The sequence below is a fragment of the Helianthus annuus genome, chromosome 14, assembly GCF_002127325.2.
Source record: "Helianthus annuus cultivar XRQ/B chromosome 14, HanXRQr2.0-SUNRISE, whole genome shotgun sequence".
Lineage (NCBI taxonomy): Eukaryota > Viridiplantae > Streptophyta > Magnoliopsida > Asterales > Asteraceae > Helianthus > Helianthus annuus.
The window spans coordinates 88,797,724-88,806,204 of NC_035446.2; the positions used below are offsets into that span (position 1 = coordinate 88,797,724).

General features: G+C 34.8%; 2 long non-coding RNA genes across 2 annotated transcripts; both read right to left on the bottom strand.

Moving 5' to 3' along the window:
* Positions 1-758: 758 nt before the first annotated feature.
* Positions 759-6,418, bottom strand: LOC110908635. Its single transcript, XR_002574771.2, has 2 exons — positions 4,970-6,418; positions 759-1,894 (listed from the first exon to the last, which is right to left on the bottom strand). It is a non-coding gene; the product is annotated as an uncharacterized LOC110908635 (long non-coding RNA).
* A 5-nt stretch (positions 6,419-6,423) lies between these two features.
* Positions 6,424-7,583, bottom strand: LOC110908636. The gene is made up of 2 exons (XR_002574772.1): positions 7,470-7,583; positions 6,424-6,758 (listed from the first exon to the last, which is right to left on the bottom strand). It is a non-coding gene; the product is annotated as an uncharacterized LOC110908636 (long non-coding RNA).
* Between the last annotated feature and the right edge of the window lie 898 nt (positions 7,584-8,481).

Genomic DNA, 8,481 nt, shown 5'->3' on the forward strand with positions numbered 1-8,481 from the left:
CCTATACAAGGAAAAAAAGAGACTTTCAGCAACATATTACTAGACCACGATTCGGATAGTCCTCTGGGCATATTGTTTGTTCTTATCATTGGGAATGGTTCCTGGAGGATCTGGTGGGCATTCTTTGGGCAATTTGTCACTAGTACTAATGATAGGCTTTAGATAAGACTATTGCGCGTTGTTTCAGCCCTGGATATTTTGTTTGTAGTCTTTCGGTATATTTAAAGATAAGATTTCAAATAAGATTCCTACCCAATTTCTAAGGCGTTTGTTGGATGGAATCATTTTGCGAAGAATGTCTGTCCGAGAAAAGTGAATATAAATAGTATGTAACCTAATGTTCACAATCGTTTAAAAAAACAATTGTTTAAAAAAAAAAAAAAAACAAGAGAAGGAAAAAACGTTCAAGGTTTTTATGTAGACTGATTGTATCATGAAACAATCTAATGTTTTAGATTTAATCCAATACATCATAAGAGATTTATTTGTATACAACCGTTTCTTACCCACACTTCAACTTAGGCTAAAGGGTGTGGTCATGACCCTCATGCCCACAATGATCCTCCACGTCAGCGACACGTCATCGCCCTCTAATTCACTATCCAAAATCACTATCCTAAGGGTGTGGTTATGACCCAAACCACTATCCACCCCTTTTTTGTGTGAAATTCATTTTTTTTTATTTTAAATAAACTATAGATTAATCACACACACATAAACAGAATTGCATAAATCATAAACAAACGAACAGCTTCGGGTGACCAACAAACAGATTCAATTCGATAAAATAAAATAAAAACAACTTTGCTGAATATTATCCTTGAAAGTGACCAGCATACACAAACCACCAATATATGATAAGCTACATTCATTAAATCCACTACACACCAGTCTTTGTTCAATACTACAGAGGGCTCTTAAATTCTGTTGTATCCGGATGATTCTCTGACCAAATTCGAACCGATTGCAGTAAAATAAAGATGAAGAAGACGACTTGGATTTCCCCACAAATCGTGTAATCACTTTCAGATTAACCTATTTGGTGGTACTACCAATGATTAATCGGATAAGATGTGGAGACCACTCAAGAACGAATTTGATTTTGCATGAGAAGATCGAATCGCGTACCCTTTCTTTTCTATGTTGTTCGACCAAGAACCGTTTTTCTTTTGTGCGTGATACTAGTGTGCGTCACAACCAGCACAAAATTTTCATCAGTTTGTTTTCCTTGTTTTCCCAAAATAAAAACAAAAACAGATCCGTTCCATATTTGCATCTCACATCCAATATAATAGGCTCATTAATCTAAACCAATCAATATAAGCCCAAATATAAGTGATTATTAATTTAACAAATAGCCCACTTAGGCCCAATCACAAATTAATTTTAATGATTCAACAAGGCCCAAAACAAACCGATACCCGATCTTGTTAAATTAAATCGAGCATGCACTCCCGCATCTCCTAACTCGTTTAATTTTAACAAGATCGACTTAGTCGACAAGCTAATCCAATACCACTAAAATATGTTGATAACACTAAAATTACCAACAATCCTCCCTCATTTTAGTGATATCCATGATTAACTTAAAACACTTCTCAAGCAAACTCAAACTTATGCATAAATGAAATATCGCGACGATTGAATTTTACATTAGTATATTACACATTCCAAATATTCGAATATCAGGGTGTCGCTATGGATTGAACCCTTTCTATTCACAATGAATACATGAAGATAATATACACATAAGTTCACAAATTCATTGTTCTTACTTGACACAATATTTTACTAGCCTGTGTCCAATCCTTCAAAGAGTATATCAAAGCCAAGTCCAAGCTTCTTGAAGCGGCTAAACTTCATACTCTTATAGGTAGTTCTTTTATTCTCGCACCTGCAAATGCAATTTTTCAAAGAACTATTAAGAAGTTATACTTCAACCTCCTTTATCTTGCAGTCTGAACACAACCTTGGGATGATTCTGATCATGTGTTCCAATATCTCTATGACAAGCTTTCCACATTGAATTCTGCATCTAACGTTGTATTAGATGGGAATTGGGTATCTTGACATAGGATATTAAAGTGTGGACTTTAAACTCATCCCTGTGACTGATTTATTCACGAGATCTCTGCTAACTCTTTAGTTAGACAATCAGCCAAATTATACTCAGATCTTACATATTCAACAAATATCACTCTGTGCATGATGAGCTCATGAATCATGCTATGTATAACACATAACCGTCTAGACTTTTCATTATACACCTGACTATAATCCTTAGCCAGCACTATCACAACTGATAGATATTGGTGATATCTGTTTTGACTGCAAAGGAATCTCAAAGATCAAATTTCTTAGCCATTCAGCTTCTTTACCAGTTGCCGCTAAAGCTACAAATTCAGATTCCTTTATATTTGCGATGCAAGTCTGCTTCTATGAAGCCCAGGAGATAACACCTCCACCAAGTAGAAATACGCATCCACCTATAGAAGAATGATCCTTCAAACTAGTTATCCAACTTGCATCAAAATACCCTTCTAGTATAGAAGGAAACCCTGGATAGCCCAAATCATAGTTTATGGTTTCTTTCATATATACCTGAACAATTTGTTCACATTTTGCAAATGATGTGTGTGCTTGGATTACTAGTATATCTACTCAGTTTTCCCACAACATAGGCTATATCAGGTCTTATGCTAATCATAACATACATTAAACATCCTATTTCCTTTTGAATCTTCTAACTAAGAAATAGGATTAAGAGATGGAGATGTCATTGTTCCCACGTGTGATTCTAATTCCAAGAATCACATTTGCCTCCCCCATGTCCTTTATGGCAAACTTAAATGACATGGCATGTAAATCTCATCATCTAATTCACCACGGGAATGCAGTTTTCACATCCATTTGGTGAATTACATGATTGTGTATAGCTGCAGGTGCTAATAACAATCTGATGGTTTTGCATCCAGGAGGCAAATTCATTAATTTAAAGTGTTATTTGCATAGTAGAGTCCATCTCATCATCATTGCTTCTTTCCGGAATGCTACTTGTCGAGATGCCATAACTTCACTATAGGTACTTGGATCTTTATCAATATTAAAATAATATGGATATTAAGTTTGAAACTCACTCCTAGATCCTTCCACTTCACCATAGGCACATGAGTATATGATCCATAGTTAGCTATTCTTACTCTACTACTTCTCCTTGGCTGAGGAGATATATCACTTACGTACCCAGTCACTTAAAAGTTACTAGAGCTTGGAACCATATCATTAGATCTATGTATAAAGAGAATCTATTCACATCAAAATAAGCATGTCTTGACTTAATCACAATGTTTATAAACACATAGTCATTTGTTTCTAAGACATAAAATTATAATCATACCCAATAAGTATGCACTTTATACCTCTTTCACCTATGTTCCTCATCATAGGTTTAGTGACTCTTATTACAATTTTACACCTAGACTCTTAGGTAACTAAAATCCAATGACATTTATGCCAAATTTCACAAGGGGTAATTTGTTACTTTTATTTGGAATCCTATTTAGCAATAGCAGGTTGTTCACATAACCTCACCCCAAAACCCTTCATTTACACCTGAATAGGGTAACATGGAGTTAAACATTCTTTAAGAGCCTTATTCTTGCACTTAGATACACCATTTTGCTATGGTGTATAAGGAACAATGGTTTGATAAATAATACCCACTGCTTGGAAATAATTTAGCACATAGTGCTCACCTCCCCTATCAGTGCGAACGTACTAATCAAACCATTCATTTGAATTCCACCTTAGTCTAAAACATTTTGAATTTATCTAGGACTCTATATTTCGCATGCATTAAGTAGACATAGCAAAATATAGATGTACTACATTTTTTTTTTTTTAACGATGAAGGGTAGAGTTAAGACACACAAATCATTGTGTACAAGTTCCAGTATATCTACCAAAGGCAAGAATCAAACAATCATTTGACATATTATGCAATTTCCTATAATTTACATAATCTAAACAAGCATGCCAAATCATAGGATCATGACTTCACATTTAATCAACACATTTTACTACGCTAATGTCCAAGTATCAAGAAATTCGCAATTCCAAGTTTCACAAAATCTCGATCCAAAGTGTTGTCCACTTTAAGAAAATAAAAGGAAAATCAATTTGATCAAACTTAACGAGAAACAACTTAATAAAAGACCACTGTCAAAGTGACGTCCCCATTATCCTTAATATAAGATCACAACGTCAAGAAAACGATTTCTCTCAAAATTGACGGTAACGAGGAGTAAAACAAAGTTTTAAAATACATTTTCAAAACTACGAGGATCCGTTAAAGAACTCACATGAAACGTGGCGAAAGGCAAAAAGGTAAATGTATTCAAACTTAGCCCACAAATATATTACATGTCCAATATATATAATATGCGGCATATATATATCTAACGAATGTGAACTGGACTAAACACATTCTTAAACTCACATGCTAAGACCATATATTATGCGAACTGTACCCATGTTACACATTTACTAAATTATTATTAACATTCCATGTTTTCTAACTTTACAAAGCACATTCTAAAAGCTCACATGCCAAGACCATATATTGATGAACACTATTACATATTCCACATATATTTTTCCAGCCACATTGCCTTTGCCATTAAAATATTGGATACCAAGTTTCATGGATCAATAAATCCACAATGAAACCAATTACATGGATATTTAATATCCACACATCTGATACTCGTAGGTAGGCATCTAGTAAAACACATCAGACATTTTCAAAACTTAAAAAAAAATTAAATTCACAAGTTATTCCTTATGATATCTAATATCGAAATTATAAAAAGTAACTATTTCTTAATATTATCGAAGTTAAACAACTTTCTCACAACCCTAGTATCAATTCAATCCTAATTCATATAATAAAAAGTACTGAATCACTTACTTGGAGATTTAAATGCCTCTGATGTCATCTCCTTTTCAGATCGACCATTAACACGAACAACAAACTCGAAACCAGAATCGAATAGAACCGAACAACACAAAAGTTTCATCTTTCATCTCAGTTGAATATCACAATCATGAACCAAGAACACCATATAAATCAATTTTGTTTCAACTGCAAATCTACAGGAACCCAACCCGATTTACGATTTCCATATACCACAAGAACAACGAGCCTGTCATCCTTGTTTTCACGATTACAAAATCAGAAAAGCAAAACCGTTGGGATTCTCTATTTTCCCGTCCCTATTCCACGAACACAAACCCAATGATTACACAGTTTTCTGTTCGATTTGAAATCGACACAACCTTTCGGCTTTCTTTTCTGGCTTCGATGGAACAACCACAACACCAACAATCTCGACTAATCTTCCCAACAACGGAACAAATTTATGGCTTCAGTTCCGTAACAAAACAGGAAACCATGTTGCCTTCTGTCTTCTTTGACTTGCAGCGCACACCATCAATGACTAACGGTGAATGCGCTTCCTGTGATCGATTAAATTGAAAATAAAAAATAACGAACTGAATCTGGAGTGAAACCTTTCCGATTCAGTTGCCGCCTATGCCTTCTTATCAATCGATGATTGATATTATTCAAGTCGTCTCTGTTTGCAAGAGATGAACAGGCGTACACTTTCTTGTTAGAGAATTGCAAGAAACGAACCACTTCGGATACAAATTTTCAAAGATCACAAATTCTAATATCAAACAAGTCAATTCGAACATTAGATCAGAATAGAATCAACCAACCAAATAGGTTAATCTTTGTTGTATCCGGATGATTCTCTGACCAAATTCGAACCGATTGCAGTAAAATAAAGATGAAGAAGACGACTTGGATTTCCCCACAAATCGTGTAATCACTTTCAGATTAACCTATTTGGTGGTACTACCAATGATTAATCGGATAAGATGTGGAGACCACTCAAGAACGAATTTGATTTTGCATGAGAAGATCGAATCGCGTACCCTTTCTTTTCTATGTTGTTCGACCAAGAACCGTTTTTCTTTTGTGCGTGATACTAGTGTGCGTCACAACCAGCACAAAATTTTCATCAGTTTGTTTTCCTTGTTTTCCCAAAATAAAAACAAAAACAGATCCGTTCCATATTTGCATCTCACATCCAATATAATAGGCTCATTAATCTAAACCAATCAATATAAGCCCAAATATAAGTGATTATTAATTTAACAAATAGCCCACTTAGGCCCAATCACAAATTAATTTTAATGATTCAACAAGGCCCAAAACAAACCGATACCCGATCTTGTTAAATTAAATCGAGCATGCACTCCCGCATCTCCTAACTCGTTTAATTTTAACAAGATCGACTTAGTCGACAAGCTAATCCAATACCACTAAAATATGTTGATAACACTAAAATTACCAACAAATTCCAAGCTATGCCCAGTACCGATCGTCCTACACAATGCCCAGGGTATGTAGCACCATTGTTATCCACCAGAATTGTTTTTTTGTTATCATGGCTGGCGTTTCTGCTTCCACCTCCCACAATTTTGCTATATAAACGGCCCGTTGATGCCACGCTGGAGTTTGGTTGTCTTTTTTCGGCCGCCAATCCTTCTCAACATTCCTGCCTTTTACCGCCTCAAACTTCTGATGATCTTTATTGTATTTGGCAATGGACACTGACAATTTAGCTTCACAGATCTTCACCGTATTCATCTTCGTCAGTGTATCTTCCACGTTCACAACGTCGACATACCTGACGAAACCAAACCAGTTCCCCTTCTTATAATAATTTAAAATACATATTTTTCATCATTCGTAAATACATAATTAATTGATAGTGGACGGAATTCACTTGTTTCAAAGCTACAACATAAGTATGATAAGATACAAAAAGTAAACCTAGGACCCTAAAATTTGTCGGTGAATGCATTCTATGTTTTACTTCCTCGATTCCAGAAACATACCTTTGCTACACCATAATCAACGCCTCAATTAAACAAAAGAGTTAATTACTGTTTTCGTCCCTGTGGTTTTTCAAAAATCACTATTTCAGTCCATTAGTTTAAAAATTGCTATTTCAGTCCCTGTGGTTTCACTTTCGTAACCATTTCAGTCCATGTGGTTTCACTTTCATAACCATTTCAATCCATTTATTCTGTTAGTACAGGGACTGAAATGGTTACGAGGTGGACTGAAATAGTTACGAAAGTGGAACCACAGGGACTGAAATCGTAATTTTTAAACTAATGGACTGAAATAGTGATTTTTGACAAACCACAAGGACGAAAACAGTAATTAACTCTAAACAAAATCAACAATAAAAAAGATTGCAGATTACGATCAAAAAGATGCGCAGTAAACAAGCATGTAATTTGCACAGTAAACAAACATATAATTTGCAGGTTACGATCAAAAAGATTGCGATTACTATCAAAAGAAAAATACATATCAAAGAGAAAATTACCTGTGGAAAAAAGTAAAACCAGTGCAGATGATCGCAGATTGTGAATTGAAAATTTTTCTTAATGTTGGGGTTAGGGTTTGCGTGAATAATGGAAAAAAGGGGACGTGGTTGCCGTGGTTTAATCAACGCCAACCACCGTGATTTAATGAGAGGGGTGGTATAGGGCATGAATAATGGGCCTATGTGGCAAATCATGACCCAACCATGATCCCCACACTCTATAGCCTTATTGGTTAATGAAAAGAGTTGACTAAATTCATTCTTACCAACGCTTCAACGTATTGGTTAGAAAGTATGTTGTATTCAAATATTACAATTTTTTTTTTAATGATAACGCTTACTCTACTCTATTCATCATTAATTCTAAATTTTTCACTCATGCTCAGGATTGAACCTGTGACCTCTCCCTTAAGAGATATGTGTCTCTACCAAGTGTTATTGTCAGTGACGGAACTAGCCCATTAAATCAGGGGTATCCAAAAAAAAATTACCGTGCAATCATACAATATTAAAAAAACAATAAATAAATAAAGTAAACAAGTACCTAAAATATTTAGCCTCTTTTTTCATAGCTTGAAATCGTTCCATCACATCGTCGTCTTTTACTTTATGAAAAAAAAATCCTTTTCGACTATACAAACATGACATTGTTCAAAAATTCCGGGTCCATTCGATTGTGTAAATCCGTCGCTAGCTTCACTACCCGATAAACCAAAGGACAAGAGTTATGTGTTCCCATTTCAACCATAAGACGCGCAAGATAACTTATTATGTTATATGAGCTTTATTGGTAATTACAATTTGGGCTTAATTATCATAAAACTAATTATTTGGGCTTTGTTACTAAACAAGTTTTGGTCTTAATGAATAATATCAAGTTTCATAATTTTCTCTTAGGAGTATCCTCGTATATATATTTTTGGGTATGCTATGTATAAAACCGAAAGAAAAAAAATTATACTGCGAATACGAATACGAATACGAGATTGAGCCGTAGCCCGTGCTATGACTC